The sequence below is a fragment of the Cervus elaphus genome, chromosome 8 (genome assembly GCF_910594005.1).
Source record: "Cervus elaphus chromosome 8, mCerEla1.1, whole genome shotgun sequence".
Lineage (NCBI taxonomy): Eukaryota > Metazoa > Chordata > Mammalia > Artiodactyla > Cervidae > Cervus > Cervus elaphus.
Window position 1 is genome coordinate 26,376,959 of NC_057822.1, and position 21,144 is coordinate 26,398,102.

The window sequence follows — 21,144 nt, forward strand, 5'->3', positions numbered from 1 at the left end:
AGGCGATTGTCATAGACCTTGGGCATCTCAATATCTTGCCCAATTCTGCCTGGATCTCAGTTCATCATCCTGTGCATGGTGGGTGTGATACTCAGTTCTAACCCTGCCTAATTGTGCAATGTATTTAATTTTCTGATTTTAGCTCACCATCCTTCCTGAGATGGACTCTTATCTTTCAGAGACAGCATAAAATGAATTTTTCAACTTTGTTACTACCAAATTGTGACTCAAAACACAGGCAGTTGAGCAGAATGGAAAAAAAAAAATGTAGATTGAAACTTTCAGGCTGTTCCACAAACTGAGAAGAAAAAAGAAAAGGTCAAGAGCAGCCAAACCAATTTCAAAGAATAAAAAGGGCAAGTAAATTCACCATAAGAAATTACCAGATTATAAACAATGGAGCAAACAAATAGATCAATGGCAGAGAAGAGAGACCAAGCCCACACATATATATGGACTTGATAAATTATAGAGGTGACAGAGGTGGCTATTCAAAACTTAGTCAAATTGGTTACCTGTATAAAAAACAAAACTTGGTACTTATATTACATCATAAACAAAAATGAAATCTAATTTGGCCAAAGCCTTAAATGTAGAAAGTATAACTTTAAAACATTTAGAAAAAAACATGAGATTTTACAATGTTGAAATACATGTATACACACACATACACACATATATATATATACATCTTAAGCAAGATATCAAGAGTACAAACCATGGAGAAGGAAATTATAAATCTATTATATTTAATTTAATTGAAAACTGCTAACAAATTGAAAAAACACAAAAAAGACAAACTGGAAAGTTGTAGCACACATAAATAACAAATGATTAGTAACCAGAACATATAAAGAACTCTCACAAATCAAAATGAAAATTAAATCAATAGCTGAATGGAAATATTGGGCAATATTTATGGTTTGGCAAGTCACAGAAGAAGAAATATGAATGACTGCTGGATACAGTAAAATAGGCTCAACTTGACTATGACCAAGGAAATTAAAGTTAAACAAATATGAAATACCATTTCATACTCATTCAGATGACAAAACTAAAAAACCTGAAAATTCTAAGTACTGCAAGAATGTGCAAAAATAGGAAATTTCAAGTGCCATCAATGTGAATATAAATTGAAATGGCCATTTTGAGAACAATTTACCTAAATATACTAGTATGTGGATACATACAACCACACACCCTGCATACAACCATTGCTTCTAGATATTTATCCTAAATAAATACATGCAATATGCTTAAGGACAATACTTCTCTATAGCATGGCATGTGATAATAGAGAAAAGTGAGGAATAACATAAATAACTATCAGTAGATTGTCAATGGATAAATAAACAATACTGCATTCTCATAATAGAATTATACACAACAGTGGAAATAAATGAACCAAAGCTACATGCATCAGATGGAATTAATCTTGATACAAAATATTGAAAGGAATGTCAGAATGCTACATTTAATAGCATTTAGATGCTCCTAATCTTTACCTCACAAGTGAGAAAAGCACCAACATTTGTCAGAATGCTACATTTCTGTTTTTTGTATATGTACATATGTATATGTATAGTGTATATATAAAAATACCAAGACATAGGTGGAAATATATATGCAAACTTCAGTATAGTAGTTATACTTGCAAAAGGAAAAGAGACAAAAGGGATTTGAGAAGGATGAAATATGATTTTAAATCTGTAGGTCTTTATTTTATAAAAAGAAGCAAATACAGAAAATCAAAACATTTCTTAGATGTAGTGACTGATACTGAATATATGTGTGTGTGTGTGTGTGTGTGTGTGTGTGTGTGTGTGTATGTGTGTATATATATTTATATATATGAAATATACCCTGGACAGGCTTTAGGGTCAAGAAGTCCTAGATAGATACACTGCATGTTAGTTCTGCCTATTTATTTTATGCCATATACATGTGTATATATATATGTATGAATTTTGCTTTTATCATAAAACACACATATCAGGGTGTGCTATACACTTTTATAATTTAATCTTCTTTACCAGAGCACCAAAGAATTGATGTTTTTGAATTGTGCTGCTGGAGAAGACTGTTGAAAGTCTCTTGGATTGCAAGGAGATCAAACCAGGCAATCCTTAAGGAAATCAACCCTGAATATTCATTGGAAGGACTGATGCTGAAGCTGGAGCTCCAATACTTTGGCCACCTGATGCAAAGAGCCAACTCACTGGAAAAGGTTCTGATGCTGGGAAAGATTGAAGGTAGGAGAAGAAGGGGGCAACAGAGGATGTGATAGTTGGATAGCGTTACCATCTCAATGGACTTGAGTTTGAGCAAGTTCCAGGAGATAGTGAAGGACAGTGAAGCCTGGCGTGCTGCAGTCCATGGGATCACAAAGAGTCAGACATGACTTTGTGATTGAACAACAACTCTTCGATGGGCTTCGCTGGTGGCTCAGACAGTAAAGAATGACCTGGGTTTGATTCCTGGGTAGGAAAGATCCCCTAAAGAAGGAAAAGGCAACCCTCTCCAGTATTCTTGCCTGGAGAATTCAATGGGCAGAGGAGTCCGGCAAGCTACAGTCCATGGGGTTGCAAAGAGTCGAACACAACTGAGCACTCACACTTTCACTTTCACTTCCTAGCTGTGTATTCCAAGCAAATCGTTTCACCAGAATGGGCTCAGTTCATTCACCTTTAATAATATATATTTCAAAGAGTTGTTCTAAAGAAGATTAAATTATAAAACTCTATAACATACACTGATATGTGTGCTCTACAATAAAAGGCAAACCTATTTTGAAAATAAATATGTATAGCCTACACTACACACGGCACATTAGTATTAGCATAGTGTTCGGCACACAGTAAATATCAATAAAACACTACCACTTTTATTTCTTCGACAAATATCTACATCTTGTGTATTGCCAAGCTTATAAAAATAAATTATCTGGAGTCAAATTATAATGCTTTATCAATAGTTTTAAGATCATGTGCAATAAAACTGAATGGTTCTCTTTTGACAATTTATATATGTGATTCCAAAGTTACTTGAAGTGGTTCTCATCTGAAAATGCCTTTAAAAGTATTCTAGATGGATCTAGAGACTGTCACACAGAGTGAAGTAAATCAGAAAAAGAAAAACAAATATCACATATTAACACGCATAACACGTATGCAGAATCTAGAAAAATGGTCAGATGAACCTATTTACAAAGCAGAAATAGAGACATAAACATAGAAAACAAGTGTATGGACACCAAGCAGGGGAAAGGAGGGTAGGATGAATTGGGAGATTGGGATTGACATATATACAGCACTGATACTATGCATAAGATAGGTAACTAATGAGAACCACTATATAGCACAGGAAACTCTACTCAGTGATCTATTTGGGAAAGAAATCCCAAAAAAGGGGGGATATATATATGTATAGCTGACTCACTATGCTGTAGAGCAGAAATTAACACAGCTATGTAAAACACTTCTACCCCAATACTTTTTTTTAAGTGTTCTAGAGAAAGCAGTGATGGCCAATAGAACTTCCTGTAACAATGGAAGTGTTTTCTGTGTTACCCAACACAGTAACCACTAGCCACTCTTGGGCTATTAAACATCTGGACTGTGACTAATGAGGTGAGAAACTCAATTTTTAATCATATTTTTAAAATTGATTTAATTAGCCACCTGTGGCTGTTGTTCAGTCAATAAGTCATGTCTGACTTGGAAACCCCATGACCTGCAGCATGCCAGAGTTCCCTGTCCTTCACTAAATCCTGGAGCTTTCTCAATTTCATGTACGTTGAGTCAGTGATGCTATCCAATGATCTCATCCTCTGTCATCCCATCCACTTCTCCTGCCTTCAATCTTTCCCAGCATCAGGGTCTTTTCCAATCAGTCAGCTCTCTGCATCAAGTGGCCGAAGTATTGGAGCTTCAGCTTCAGCATCAGTCCTTCAAATGAATATTCAGGGTTGATTTCATTTAGGATTGATTGGTTTGATTTCTTGCTATCCAAGGGTCCTTCAAGAATCTTCTCCAGCATCACAGTTCAAAAGCATCAATTCTTCAGTGCTCAGCATTCTTTATGGTCCAACTCTCACAAACATACATGACTACTGGAAAAACCACAGCTTTGACTATACGGACCTTTATCAACAATGTGATGTCTCTCCTTTTTAATACACTGTCTAGGTTTGTTATAGCTTTTCTTTCAAGGAGCAAGCATTTTTAATTTCATGGCTACCATAATTGTCCATAGTAATTTTGGAGCCCAAGAAAGTAGTCTGTCACTGTTTCCACTTTTTCCCCATCTATTTGCCATGAAGTGACAGCACCAGATGCCATGATCTTAGTTTTTTTTTTTTTTTTTAATTTATTTTTATTTTATTAGTTGGAGGCTAATTACTTCACAACATTTCAGTGGGTTTTGTCATACATTGATATGAATCAGCCATAGATTTACACATATTCCCCATCCCGATCCCCCTCCCACCTCCCTCTCCACCCGATTCCTCTGGGTCTTCCCAGTGCACCAGGCCCGAGCACTTGTCTCATGCATCCCACCTGGGCTGGTGATCTGTTTCACCATAGATAGTATACATGCTGTTCTTTTGAAATATCCCACCCTCACCTTCTCCCACAGAGTTCAAAAGTCTGTTCTGTATTTCTGTGTCTCTTTTTCTGTTTTGCATATAGGGTTATCGTTACCATCTTTCTAAATTCCATATATATGTGTCAGTATGCTGTAATGTTCTTTATCTTTCTGGCTTACTTCACTCTGTATAAGGGGCTCCAGTTTCATCCATCTCATTAGGACTGGTTCAAATGAATTCTTTTTAACGGCTGAGTAATATTCCATGGTGTATATGTACCACAGCTTCCTTGTCCATTCATCTGCTGATGGGCATCTAGGTTGCTTCCATGTCCTGGCTATTATAAACAGTGCTGCGATGAACACTGGGGTGCACGTGTCTCTTTCAGATCTGGTTTCCTCAGTGTGTATGCCCAGAAGTGGGATTGCTGGGTCATATGGCAGTTCTTAGTTTTTGAATGTTGAGTTTTAGGTCAACTTTTTCACTCTCCTCTTTCACCCTCGTCAAGAGGTTCTTTAGTTCCTCTTCACTTTCTGTCATTAGAGTGATGTCATCTGCATAACTGAGGTTGTTGATATTTCTCTGAACTAGATTCCAGCTTGTGCTTCATCCAGCCCAGTGTTTCTCGTGATGTACTCTGCATATAAGTTAAATAAACAGAGTGAAAATATACAGCCTTGATGTACTTCTTTCCCAATTTTGAACCAGTCTGTTGTTCCATGTCCAGTTCTAAATGTTGCTTCTTGATTTGCATACAGATTGCTCAGGAGGAATGTAAGATGGTCTGGTATTCCCATCTCTTTAAGAATTTTCCAGTTTGTTGTGATCCACACAGTCAAAGACTTTAGCATAATCAATGAAGCAGAAGTAGATTTTTTTTTAATTCCTTTGCTTTATCTATGATCTAATGGATGTTGGCAATTCGATCTCTGGTTCCTCTGCCTTTTCTAAATCCAGCTTGTACATCTGGACTTTCTCAGTTTTACATACTGCTGAAGCCCAGCTTGAAGGATTTTGAGCATTACCTTGCTTGTATGTGAAATTGTACAGTAGTTTGACCATTCTCTGGCACTGCCTTTCTCTGGGATTGGAATGAAAACTGAGCTGTTCCAGTCCTATGGCCGCTGCTGTCTTCCAAATTTGCTGACATACTGAATGCAACACTTTAACAGCATCATCGTTTAGTATTTAAAATAGCTCAGCTGGAATTCTATCACTTCCACTAGCTTTGTTTATAGTAGTGCTTCCCAAGGCCCATTTAACATCACATTTCAAGATATCTGGCTCTAGATGAGTGACCACATCATCGTGGTTATCCAGGTCATTAAAACCTTTTTTACATATTTCTGTGTATTCTTGATACCACTTCTTAATTTCTCCTGCCTCCTTTAGGTCCCTGCCATTTCTGTGCCTTATTGTGTCCATCTTTGCACAATAAAGTTATCTTGGTATCTCCAATTTGGAGATAAAACGGAGATACCATTTTATTGTTTTCCTCTATTTTATTGTTTTCCTCTATTTCTTTGCATTGTGCACTTAAGAATGCTTTCTTATCTCTCCTTGCTCTTCTCTGGAACTCTGCATTCAGTTGGGTATATCTTTTCCTTTCTCTTTTGTCTTCCACTTCACTTCTTTCCTCGGCTATTTGTAAGGCCTTCTCAGACAACCACTTTGCCTTCTTGTATTTCTTTTTATTGGGGATGGTTTTGGTAACCACCTGTGGCTGGTAACTACCATATTAGACAGCATAGATCTGAGGTTACAGAATGTGTTTTCAGCAAGGACTTTTGGACATCTACTATAAGTAGAGCACCAATGTGACCAGGTAGGAGAAACATAGGACTGTTGGTGCCCTCAAATGTATAATCTGTGAAAGGAAAATAGATATGAATGAGACATTTAGATGGAAAAAAAAAATAGGCAGCAAGCGGCAGAACTAAAATGACTGGAAACTAAGGCTATATGGCAAATATTTGTTGGATTACCCCAGACAGATATAATGAAGGAGGGGTGCCTGGAGGTGGCAGGCTGTAAGCAGGTTTTAGGAGATGAAAACATTTTAGATGAATAGAAGTGGATGCTACTGACACCTAGTATAGCTCAAGTAGAGCTGAGGCCAGAGTGACTGCACTGCTCCAGATAACTATGGTATAGAAGTAATGCCTGTGAATGCAGCTGGACTTAGTAGAATTTCCTTGGTCTGTCCACATCTCCAGGCTCCTTTCTTTCCAATGCATGCCCTGAACCTCACTCTTAGCAACTTTGAGCTATCTTTAATTTACCTGCAGGTTTTCATCTGTATATATGAACTGATGTTGCCTCTTCTCAGGTCATCCTATTCCATGATATTTACTAATTCTTAAGACACAGCTCAGGAATTGCTTTCTCTAAGAAACCTCTCCTGAACTTTCACTCCAACCCAAGGCATATTAGATGCCTCGTCTGTTTCCAAGAGAGGTGGTGTCTAATGCCTCTTCTTGCTGGCATGCATGTTTCTGGTATTGATTTCATTACATGCTTTTATAATTAAGTCCATCCTCCCTAATTGATCAGAGCTTTTTGGAAGCAGCGACAACATCACATACATTTTGTTATCTTCAACACTCATTATATTCTGCATGAGTAAATGAATAGTTTTGTCATATAAGCGATGAAAATTCCTAGAAGATTTTCAAATATGAATGTGGTATTTTCTTTGTGATACTTTGTGTGTGTGCGTGCATGCTCGGTTGTGTCCAACTCTTTGCAACCCCATGGACTATATAGCCCGCCAGGCTCCTCTGTCCATGGAATTCTCTGGGCAAGAATACTGTAATGGGTTGCCATCTCCCTCTCCAGGGTACTCGCCCAATCCAGGGATTAAACTCACACTCTCTTGCATCTTCTGCATTGGCAAGTGGGTACTTTACCAGCTGAGACACCAGGGAAGCCCTTGTGATACTTTAGGAAGCATAATTTCTTAATAATATTCAGTCTGGATATTTCCACCTAAAATGAAGCATTATTTTTTTTGGAATTGATGATGACAAGGTAATGGAGATATTTTGAAGAATATTAATAAGCATTTCTACTTCTAATTTTTATGTGACCTTCTCTAGCATCTTCTTCTCCCTGTTAATTCATGTGGCTTGCTCTCTAGCTTCTGTCGGGTCTTATTCATATGTCATTTTTAAAGTGAATCCCAGCACTCCACCTTTAGCCCCTGCTATCATACTCTCTTGCTTTATTTTGCTTCATACCACATATCATTAACTTATTTATTTATTTTGCTTATTCATTTTGTTTATTATCTGTCACTTCCCACTAGTGATAGCTCCTTGGAAGTAGAGATTCTTTCCTTTTAAACATTATCCTTAGCTCCTAGAATAGAAGTTGATCCATAGCCTGAAGAACTGTGAATTGAATTGTTATAATCAAAATAAATAACTAATTTTCTGTTTCTGGCATTTAAAAGGATATTTTTCACTAAGGCAATGGACTCTGAAGCCAGGCTTTGTTGAGAAAAGCCTGTAAAAGTTAAAGCATTTTTGAAAATCAAGAACCAAAGCTGGAGGACTTGCTCAGACTTTGACCTGTCTTTCAGAGTGTATCTGAGATGTACCTTCCCATGATAGCCAGGTCATAGACTCATTTACTAGAGTCAGAGGATGTGCTACAAAGACAAACCCAATCAGCCTCCTGCAGTTCTCAGGACTAAGGCAGTAATGAGACAGGAGGGTCTAAAATCCTCCCCAGATTTGAACTCAGAGATGAGAGTATGTTTTACTTATTTTTTTAAAAGGGCAAAGAGCTCTAGGAAAGATGTTTTTATCAGCTGTCACTGCACCAACCTGATGAGAAGTGGATGAGAAGAGGTGGTGACATCAAATATAATTGATAACTCCAACACGGTGATCATAGGAATGGCCAGTGGACTTCTTTTGGTTCTGGCGAGGTATAGGCAGGATCTATAACTTCCTGCCAGTTCATGAGGGATGATTACAAAGAAGTTGAGTTGAGAAAAAAATAGGCCTCTCCAATGATAAAGGGAGAGGGGTCTGCATATCAGGACTGGACCAGGAGTAGAAGGAGAACATAGCTGAGACCAAACAGAACTACAAAGAACCAGGTGAGGCCCAGTTACAGAGGACTGCTACTGAACCCAGCAGGGCAAGAGCAAAGTCGTCACAAATTATGCCAACCAGAGATGCTGGGAGCGACTAGATAGAGAAGGACAGTCCTCAGAGAGCAGAGGGCCCACAGGATTCGACCTGCACCTTAGAAACACCATCATCCTGCCCTCTTGAGTTCACAGAAGCCATTTTTGATGGGTGTTGGGCTTCCCAGGTGGCGCTAGTGGTAAAGAACCTGCCTGCCAATGCCGGAGATGGTAAGAGAGGCAAGTTCGATCTCTGGATCGGGAAGATTCCCCTGGAAGAGGGCATGACAACCCACCCCAGTATTCTTGCCTGGAGAATCCCATGGACAGAGGAGCCTGGCGGGCTACAGGCCATAGGGTTGGCCGTGACTGAAGCAACTCAGCACGGATGCAAGTCGCGGGGAGCAAATTCTGGAAATTAAGAGACTTAACAGGTTGGCCCATAGACTGAGAAACCTGAAGGGATGTTTTCAATTCCTATATTAGGCTCGAAGTTCTAAGTTGCTCTATCCCCACAACTTAGCAGGTGGGTGGTCACAAGGATGATACAGATATGATGAAGAAACTGCATCTTGTCTGCACATCTGAGTAGACTGTGAGTACCAATCCAACAAAATAATCAGTGCACACAGCCAGAGCCCCACAAAGAGTAAATGGTTGCTAGTGGTCTGATTTTCACAAAGTTGGGTTCTTCTTGGAACACCCCCTGGTTACAGCACCACCTTGTATAGCAACGGTTCTTCTTCATGCTAACAATGCATGAAAGGATCTTGAGACAGTTTCCTTGAGGATTCTAGAATCACACACTATAAATTACTTTTTTTTATTCCATTATCTAGCTCACCACTGGTTTTCTCCAAATATGATTTTATCTCATCCTTATAGAACAGCCTGTGAGCACCACCAAACCCCATTTGACAGATGAAGAAGCTGAGCCATGAGCTCTAAAGTTGCAGGGCTGTGTGTCTGGATTCCGGGTAGCATGGAATCCCCCAAATCATCCCTTATGGTCTAAGTTGCTGGCTGTTCTCATTTCAGAAAGTGGGGAGTGTCTCTCAATTCCTCACAAGGAATTTCTCTCCAATCACTGATTTGGGTGTCTCTTATCCCGTCGTGCTGAACCCAGTCAAATGGGCAGGTAGTAGCGTGTTGCTCCCTAAGCAGGTGCAGTCAAATGAAAGGCAGCGTTCACTGCCGCTTAATGAGTAGCCCCATGCTGCCACAGTGCCATATTCTGGTTTGAATTTTTAATTCCATCTCATAAAATAGTGCTATAAATCATCCTGCGCTCCATTTAGAGTTGCATTTTCCAAAACCATCTCTGAAGTAATTAAGGAGAAACTACTCAGGCCTCTAAATCAGTTCCCGAGATATGGAGGAGCAATGAAAATTCTGCAGCTCACTTCTCTTTTCTTCTATCTCTCACATCAATTCATCCTGGCTATGACAAACTATCATCCCCAAACCTTCATTCACAAAATATTTATGAGCCATTTGTGAACCTTAAGCCACTGAGAAACATAATGCTGCATGACAAAAATGAGTTATATGAAAGTGTACAAAGTCTTACTTTAATATAATCCATCCGGCCCCGGATCTGCAGATTAATAACCCAAGCCTGACTCCACTATGAGATCCAGACCAAATGAGACATTCTAAAAATCTCATAGCTGCTCCCAGAGACCTTGCAACCTAACCTAACTCGCCTGTTGCCTATATTTTCAAAATCAAATAAATACATAAATAACAAGTAAATTCAAAAGAGATTTCCTCAGCTCCAGGGAGCACTTCTACAGCATATACAAAGCAAACCAATTTGAATGTTTCCCAAACATGCAGGTGCTAAATACTCATGCTTGGCAGGAGTAATCATTTGCTGTATTCCCTGGATCTTCTATTTTGCTGAATTTAATTTGTTTTCAATTCTTTGAGGGAGCAAAAATATAAAAAGTACACCCAAACAGTAGAAAAACTGTGACAGTAAATGAGAGATTTACCACCGGGCTTGTTATGAATATTGTTTAGGCAGCATAAAATTGAAAAATAGTGGGAGGATATCTTCCTTGATTCTCTCCTTCCCTCTCTGCAGCTGGTAGGAAAATGAGAACCTGAAACAATGGAGCGTGGATGAGGTTGGGGGCAGCGTTGCTGTGAACCACTCTTAAGCAAAATCAATTACATTCTTGAAAAAAGGAAAGATTTGTGACCTCAGCATCTCATCACCAATAAAAGCTCCGGAATGATGGCAAAGGCAAGCTTTGTAAGAAGGCCCCACATAGCCCTGGGGACCCCAGGAGTCATGGGAGCCAGAAGAGGTGGTGGCATCCATGGGGGAGATGGAAATGTTTCCTTGAGATAGCAGTTCTCAAACTAGTTGCACATTAGAATCACCCCTGGAGTTTTAAAGCCTACTAATGCCAGTTGCCCACCCAGGACTGATTGAATCAGAGTCTCTGCAGGTGGAGTGTAGGTCCTGCTGATGTAAAATGTGCTCCAAATGAGCCTAATGCTTTGGGGACTGGGAAGCACTGGGTGGTGATTGACTCTGTCGGTCAATTGCATTTGGTGATTGACTGCTCATGGATGCTTGGTAGAGATGAAAAGTTGCAAGTTTGAAGCCTGAGGCTTTATTTATCATGTAGACCTGCTTAGCTTGGTGTGTATTATGCTTAAAATCAAAACAATATTTTTAATAGAATATATCACAAAAATATAAATTTCTAATTTCCTTTAAAAAGACATTCTAGACATCCTGCATAGCATGTTCAACTCGACTCCCATGATATCTGCCCACTTACACAAAGCAGGTCTGTCTGTGCAGTTTGCCTTCATCTCCATCACTCCCTTCTGAAGATCATACCAGTCCACCTCTCTCACTAATATCACCTGCATGGCTTTTATAGCTCTTTTTCTTGCTGACCACCTACATAGACCTATAGAATTGTTAGGAATCATAATCCTAAGATTCAGATTTTTGTAAATAAGTAAATGGAGGTCTAGAAAATGCAAACTGCTTCTTAGTTCTATTACTTCTTAATCTCTGTCATACTTTCTCAAATTCCCATTTACCTAAGTCAAACTTGCAGTGAAATTTGTTTTTGCAGATTGACCTATTAATATTTAATGATGTTTCTCTTTGAATTTTAAAGTAGTAATTAAATTGAACTGTTCAGAAAGAGCGTATTAATTCCATTTTTTTAAAATATGAAAGAGAGTAAATCTTGCTCAAAACAAAGGCACTGTTAGAAAGAGAACATTAATTCTGTAGAGTCAGCCAAGATATCTTTTATTAAATATGTATTCCAATGATGAGAAGTATACTGAAACAATAGCTACTCTAGAAACATGAAGTATATACTAGTAAGAAATATTTCCATTCTCTAACTTTCCTAGCAGCTTGACTGGCACCTTTCAATTTCTGACTTAATTTATATGTGTTTATACTCCTCTAATATATTACAATTCATTCAGGAGAGAATCTTTGCTTTTTTTTTAATCTTCTGAGTCTACAATAGCACTTAGCACAAGGCTTTACATGTAATTAGTATCCAATAATGGAGAAGGAAATGGCAACCCACTCCAGTGTTCTTGCCTGGAGAATCCCGGAGACAGAGGAGCCTGGTGGGTTGCTGTCTATGGGATTGCGCAGAGTCAGACACAGCTGAAATGACTTAGCAGCAGCAGCAGTATCCAATAAATATTGGTAAATATCCAGTAAATATACAAAGTAGACCCCAGAAGGTAAAATAAAGCAACATTCAGAGTAAAGAATCAATATATTAATAGATACCATGGGCAAACCATGTGGGACTGACTGTGTTCTCTACATATATTTCTAGTTCTCTGGAGCTTCAAAAGCAAGCTTAGAAGCCCAAGAACATCAGTACTGTGGTGAGCACAGTCCTGTGGCAGCATCTAGAGAGGCAAACACAGATCTATTCTATCCACTGCCATTTACCCCTGGCTTCCATAATGAAAGAAAGTCTCAAACCTATTGAAATTATACTCTGTTCCAGACACTGCAGATAGAAGGAGGGATCTCACTTGGTTGTTACAGCAACTCTATGTATTTGTCCCTAAGTTACAAATAAGATGTTTCTGTCTAAAAGTATCTTCTCCCAATTCATGCAAATGCTTAGTAGCAAAGCTCAGAGCTTCTCATGCTTCTCCTGTCACTTGAGAATCACAGTAAAATGCAAACTTTGATTCAGTAGGTCTGAGGTGAGTCCTGAGATTCTGTATTTCTCACAAAGCCCCTGTAATATTGAAGCTGCTGTCCCATTTTCAGCATTGGAACTGAAGAGTGGAGTCAGAATTAAAATATGAGGGCTCTGAAGCCCCATCTGAAGTTGGGTTCTTGGAAGTTTCCCTAAAGCTATGAATTGTGTCATGGTTGCTCAAAACTGCCCTGTAATTCAAACTCTCTCTCTCTCCCCCCGCCCCTCGCCCCCATTTAGCCTTAGAGTTTCCAAGATCCTATCACACTAGGCAGCTTTACCACCTCCTTCCTCTTCCTTTACTCAGCATCCTTTGCTCATGTTCTCAGTTGAAAGGAATCTGAGATTCCAGGCCCTAAGTTCATTTGCAGTTGGAAAATATTTCTGGAGCAACTTCCCTGCTCCAGGCCTTGAGCCAAGCTCTAGAAGACAGTCATAAACAGAGAAAGCTACTCCCTAAACCAATTTGAAATTGGAATCCAGAGGTACAAAATATTATAGGAAGAAACAGTTTGCCCCATGAGTGTCTTAGATGACCAGAGGTGATTCGAGACCATTTCCCAAGAGGAACATCACAACTAATCTCTAGGCATTAGAGTTAGACAGGTGAAGACAAAGCTAAAATTGAGTGTGATAGTTATTTTTTATGTGTCAACTTGACTGGATCATTGGGTGTCCAGATATTTGATGAAACACTATTCTGTGTGTCTTCGAGGGAGTCCTTGGAGGAGATTAACAATCAAATCAGTAGACTGAGTAAAGCAAATTTTCCTCCCTCTGTGAGTGGTATCATTCAATTCATTGAAGGCTTGAATAAGACAAAATTTCCCTAGAGGCTCAGACATTAAAGAATCTGCCTGCAGTGCGGAAAACTGGGGTTCCATCCCTGGGTTGGGCAGATCCCCTGGAGAAGGAAATGGCAACCGACTCCTGGATTCTTGCCTGGAGAATCCCATGGACAGAGGAGCCTGGCGGGCTATGGTCCATGGGGTCACAGAGTCAGACACAACTGAGTGACTAACACTTTCATTGCCAATGAGATAGAATTCCTCCTCTTTGGCTGTTTGACCTGGGACATCAGTCGTTTTATACTTTTGGGCTCTTCTTGGGTCTCAAGCCTACAGTTTTCAGACTAAGATTTGTATCATTGGCCCTTGTGGGTTTCCAGCTTGCCAGTTGTGGATATTGGGATTTTTCAACTCTCATGATATGTAGGTTAATTCCTTATAATAGATCACTGTACACACACACACACACACACACACACACACACACACACACACACACATTCTATTTCTCTGGAGAACCCTGTGTAATACACTGAGTAAAGTGTTAGGGGTGGGGAGAGTTCAACACATCGGAGGAAGTTCAGGTTTAGTCCAGTCTTGCTGAGGTCTAGAACAATGAGTGGGAAAATCAAGCTGTGAAGCTACAGATGTAAGGACAGACCAGGTAGAATGAGGCATAGCTTTCCTTAAGAGGTATCTTACCTCTTCCATGAGTTTCTACTTCACATGGAAAGAAAATAAAGAAAAAAACTGATTTAAAAAAAAGGATAGACTAAGTGTCAGAAACAGAAGACAATGGGGAAATATCATTCATTTTATTAATTATTTATCAGGCCAGGAACAGAAGAAGCATAGCTTTTGCTTTCATTCATTCTTCAACAAATACTTGCCAAGGACCTATCATGGGCCAAGTGTCATTCTAGGTGGAGAGGAGACATCAGGGAACAAAGTGCCTACCTTCAAGGATGGTAGTGGGGAGAGAAATGCAGATAATAAGCAAGTGCTTTTGCATGCTTATTTCTATGAAGAAAAGTAAAGCAGGACATGAAAAAAGGGCATCTTGGGGTAGAATGTGAACAACGACTTCATGGAGGGTATCAGGGAAACCCTCAGTGATGACTGAAAGGGTGAGTAAGGACCTCTAAGAGGTTGCATAGTAGGTGTGTTCAAGGGGCAGCAAGGAGTCTGGAGTCACCACATCAGAGTGAGAAGGGGAGGATAAAAGGAGATAAGACTTGGAGGTGGCCTGAGGTCTGACCATGATAGCCTTATCTTCTGGTATTAGAATGTTGACTTTTACACTGAAAGATATGGAAAGCTCCTCGAAAATGTTGATCAGAGGAAGGCCATAATCTGAATTATTTTGATGTCAACAGAATCACTCTGGCTGCTGTGTGGAGAATACGGTGTAGGGAAACAAATATATAAGCACAGAGACCCATGAAGAGGTTCAGTTCAGTTCAGTTCATTCACTCAGTCATGTCCAACTCTTTGCGACCCCATGAACCACAGCAAGCCAGGCCTCCCTGTCCATCATCAACTCCTGGAGTTTACCCAAACTCATGTCCATTGAGTTGGTGATGCCATCCAACCATCTCAGCCTCTGTCACGTCCCCTTCTCCTCCTGCCTTCAATCTTTCCCAGCATCAGGGTCTTTTAAAATGAGTCAGCTCTTTGCATCAGGCGGCCAAAGTATTGGAGTTTCAGCTTCAGCATCAGTCTTTCCAATGAACACTCAGGACTGGTGTCCTTTAGGATGGACTGCTTGGATCTCCTTGCAGTCCAAGGGACTCTCAAGAGTCTTCTCCAACACCACAGTTCAAAAGCATCAATTCTTCAGTGCTCAGCTTCCTTTATAGTTCAACTCTCACATCCATACATGACTACTGGGAAAACCATAGCCTGGACTAGACGGACCTTACTGCCAAAATACCCTTGAGATGCCAAGGTGGCTGGGACAGAGATGGTATTGGTAGTAGTAGTGAGAAGGGGTCAAATCCTAGATATGTGTATTTGTATTTATTTTTATTGTGGTAAAATATACACAATACATTATTTATTATTTTAATTATTTAATTCTTTAGTATATAATTGAGTGGTATAATATACATTCACATGTTGCATACCAATCATCACTATCTATACTCAAAACTTCTTCATTACCCTAAACAAACACTCTGGATGCATTAAACAATAATTCTCCCTTTCCCTCTCCTTCTAGCCCCTGGAAACAATCTATCTACTTTCTGTATCTATGAATTTGTCTTTTCTAAAATTCCATGTAAGCAGAATCATACTTGTCCTCTGTGTCTGGCTTATTTTATTAAGTGTAATATTTTTCAGGTCCAATACGTGTTGTTTCCATGCCCTTCTCTAGGATGTATCAAAATTTCATTCTTAATAATCATGGATACCAGGGGGGGAAGAGGGAAGGCATAAATGGTCAATTGGGTTAAACATATACAGATTACTATATATAAAATAGATAACTAATAAGAAGCTACTGTATAACACAAACATGCAAACAGCTATGAAAAGAAGAGAATGATCGGTATACAATGTTGAGAATGTATGTGATGCCACTCAATTATATACTAAAAAATTAAATAATTAAACCAATAAATAATGTATTGTACAAACAGCTATGAAAAGAGGAGAAGTGAAAGGCAAGGAAGAAAAGGAAAGATATACCCATGTGAATGCAGAGATCCAAAAAAAAGCAAGGAGATATAAGAAAGCCTTCCTCGGTGTTCAATGCAAAGAAATAGAGGAAAACAATAGAATGGGAAAGACTAGAGATCTTTTCAAGAAAACTAGAGATACAAAGGGAACTTTTCATGCAAAGATGGGCACAATAAAGGATAGAAGTGGTATAGAACTAACAGAAGCAGAAGATATTAAGCATAGGTGGCAAGAATACACAGAAGAACTATACAAAAAAGATCATCACGACCCAGAGAATCACGATGGTGTGATCACTCACCTAGAGCCAGACATCATGGAACATGAAGTCAAGTGGGCCTTAGGAAGCAGCACTATGGACAAAGCTAGTGGAGGTGATAGAATTCCGGTTGAGCTACTTCAAATCCTGAAAGATGATGCTGTGAAAGTGCTGCACTCAATATGCCAATAATTTGGAAAGCTAAGCAGTGGCCACAGGACTGGAAAAGGTCAGTTTTTATTCCAATCCCAAAGAAAGGCAATACCAAAGGATGCTAAAACTACCACACAATTGCACTCATCTCACACATTGGCAAAGCAATGCTCAAAATTCTCCAAGCCAGGCTTCAATAGTACGTGAGCCATGAACTTCCAGATGTTCAAGCTGGATTTAGAAAAGGCAGAGGAACAAGAAATCAAATTGCCAACATTAGTTAGATCATAGAAAAGGCAAGAGAGTTCCAGAAAATATCTACTTCTGCTTTACTGACTATGCAAAAGCCTTGGACTGTGTGGATCACAACAAACTGTGGAAAATTCCAAAAGAGATGGGAATACCAGACCACCTGACCTGCCTCCTGAGAAATCTGTATGCAGGTCAGAAGCAATAGTTAGAACCAGACATGGAACAACACACTGGTTCCAAATCAGGAAAGGAGTATGTCAAGGCTGTATATTGTCACCCTGCTTATTTAACTTATATACTGAGTACATCATGAAAAATGCTGGACTGGATGAAGCACAAACTGGAATCAAGATTGCTGGAAGAAATATCAATAACATCAGATATTCCAATGATACCACCCTTATGGCAGAAAGTGAAGAAAAACTAAAAAGGCTCTTGATGAAAGAGGAGGGTGAAAAAGCTGGATTAAAACATAACATTCAGAAAACTAAGATCTTGGCATGCAGTCCCATCAGTTCAGTTCAGTTGCTCAGTTGTGTCCAACTCTCTGTAACCCCATGAGCCACAGCACGCCAGGCCTCCCAGTCCATCACCAACTCCCGGAGTCCACCCAAACCCATGTCCATTGAGTTGGTGATGCCATCCAGCCATCTCATCCTCTGTCATCCCTTTCTCTTCTTGCCCTCAATCTTTCCCAGCATGAGGGTCTTTTCAAATGAGTCAGCTCTTCACATCAGGTGGCCAAAGTATTGGAGCTTCAGCTTCAACTTCAGTCCTACCAATGAACACCCATGACTCATCTCCTTTAGAATGGACTGGGTGGATCTCCTTGCAGTCCAAGAGACTCTCAAGAGTCTTCTCCAACACCACAGTTCAAAAGCATCAGTTCTTCAGTGCTCAGCTTTCTTTATAGTCCAACTCTCACATCCATACATGATCACTGGAAAAACCATAGCCTTGACTAGATGGCCCTCTGTTGACAAAGTAATCTCTCTGCTTTTTAATAGGTTGGTTGGTCATAATTTTCCTTCCAAGAAGTAAACATCTTTTAATTTCATGGCTTCAATCACCATCTGCAGTGATTTTGGAGCCCAGAAAAATAAAGTCAGCCACTGTTTCCCCATACATTTGCCATGATGTGATGGGACCAGATGTCATGATCTTAGTTTTCTGAATGTTGAGCTTTAAACCAACTTTTTCACTGTTCTCTTTCACTTTCATCAAGAGGCTCTTTAGTTTTTCTTCACTTTCTGCCATGAGGGTGGTGTCATCTGCATATCTGAGGTTATTGATATTTCTCCAGGCAATCTTGATTCCAGCTTGTGCTTCCTCCAGCCCAGTGTTTCTCATGATGTACTCTGCATATAAGTTAAATAAGCAGGGTGACAATATACAGCCTTGATGTACTCTTTTTCCTATTTGGAACCAGTCTGTTGTTCCATGTCCAGTTCTAACTGTTGCTTCCTGACCTGCATATAGGTTTCTCAAGAGGCAGGTCAGGTGGTCTGGCATTCCCATCTCTTTCAGAATTTTCCACAGTCTATTGTGATCCACAGAGTCAAAGGCTTTGGCATAGTCACTAAAGCAGAAATAGATGTTTTTCTGGAACTCTCTTGCTTTTTAAATGATCCAGCAGATGTTGGCAATTTGATCTCTTGTTCCTCTGCCTTTTCTAAAACCAGCTTGAACAGTCCCATCACTTCATGGCAAATAGATGGGAAACAGTGGCTCTTTATTTTTGGGGGCTCCAAAATCACTGCAGATGGTGACTGCAGCCATGAAATGAAAAGACACATGCTTCTTGGAAGAAAAGTTATGACCAACCTAGACAGCATATTAAAAAGCAGAGATATAACTTTGCCAACAAAGGCCTTCTAGTCAAAGCTATGGTTTTTCCAGTAGTCATATATGGATGTGAGAGTTGGACTATAAAGAAAGCTGAGCGCTGAAGAATTGATGCTTTTGAACTGTGGTGTTGGAGAAGACTCTTGAGAGTCTCTTGGACTGCAAGGAGATCCAACCAAACTATCTTAAAGGAAATCAGTTCTGAATACTCATTGGAAGGACAGATGCTGAAGCTGAAACTCCAATTCTTTGGCCACCTGATGCAAAGAGGTGACTTATTTGAAAAAACCTTGATGCTGGGAAAGATTGAAGGCCAGAGGAGAAGGAGACAACAGAGGATGAGATGGTTGAATGTCATCACTGACTCAATGGACATGAGTTGAGTAAACTCCAGGAGTTGGTGATGCACAGGGAAGCCTGGCGTGCTGCAGTCCCTGAGGTCACAAAAAGTTGGACATGACTGAGGAACTGAACTATACTCAACTGAACTCTATAACACAGGGAACTCTCTACTCAGACTCTGTAATGACCTATATGGGAGGAGAATCTAAAACAGAGTGGATATATGAATATGCATAACTGATTCATTTTGCTCTACAGTAGAAAGTAATACAATATTGTAAATCAACTATACTCCAATACAAACTTTTAAAAGACTGTATTCTTCTTAATTGCTGAATAATATTCCATTGCAAATATGTACTATATTTTATCTATTTTTTCTTGTTGTTGATGAACACTTGGGTTATTTCTATCTTCTGGCTATTGTGAATAATGATGCTATGAGCATTTTTTACAAATATCTGTTCAAGTCCCTGATTTCATTTTTTTTTGATATATACCTAGGAGTGGAATTGCTACATTGCATAGTGGCTCTATATTTAACCTTTTGGAAACTACCAAAATATTTTTCACAACAGCTGCACCGTGTTTACATAGCCACAAACACTATACAAGGATTCCCGTTTTGCCATACTGTGTGTTTTTTGTTTGCTTGCTTGTTTGTTTTTTACTCTAGACTCAGGAGGATTTCCTCATTTATTGAACATGAATGTGAGATGCCAGAGACATAACCTTGGAATAACCTGTTACTCCAAGGTTTTGTCCAGAATTACTGGAAGAATGGAAGGCTCCATTTAGTGAGACAGGAAACATTGTAAGAGGAGCAGGTTGGGGGGACAATGTCGATAATTTGATTTTGAATATGTAAGAGCTTATGATGTCTATTAACAACTAAGAGAAAATAACAAGTAGGCAGTTAGAGAAGCCTAGAATTCAGTGGAAAAGTATTGAATACAGTATATACAGTCATGAACAGGGAAGCAAAAGTCACCCCGTCATGTCCAACTCCTTGTGACCTCATGGACTATACAGTCCATGGAATTCTCCAGGCAAGAATATTGGAGTGAGTAGCCTATCCCTTCTCCAGCGGATTTTCCCAACCCAGGAATTGAACAGGGGTCTCCTGAATTGCAGGTGGATTCTTTACCAACTGAGCCCTCAGGGAAGCCCCATGAACAGGGAGAAGGTGGTCAAAGAGAATGAGTACATATAGAAAAGAGAGAAGGTCTATATGAGCCAGTGACCCATCACCAAACAGATAGCATGCTCAAATTTAGGGTGCATTGAAGATTTATTTACAAAGGAATAGATTTTAAGGCTGGGAAGATATCGGGCAATCAGTCACAAGGGACACCATGTCACTCAAGGCTAGCAGGGGCTCTCAGATGCTATATCCAATGAAAAGGCTGGTAATACAGGCCTTTTGCCTGAAGGTTTGAGGGAAGACAGAGGTAGTCAGAACCCATAGGAGAGTCATGTGAGCAGTCCTTCAGGCCAGGATATAACTAATCCAAAGCACACTCACAGGGGAGGAGCAAAGGTCTACATAGACTGATCCACCCAACTTCTTCCCTCCAGTCTCCTGCCAGGTCCCCACTGGCCAAATTCAACTAGAAACAAGAGGTTGCCAAGGCTGCTAAAACAAAGTACCACAAACTGGATAAGTTGTGTCCGACTCTTGCAACCCCATGGACTATAGCCCCCAAGCTCCTATGTCCATGGGATTTTTCAGACAAGAATACTGGAGTGGATTGCCATTTCCTTCTCCAAGGGATCTTCCCGAGCCAGGAATCGAACCCGGATCTCCTACATTGCAGACAGATTCTTTACCAACTGAGCTATGTGGTCTAGTGGTTAAGAATCTGCCTTCTAATGCAGGA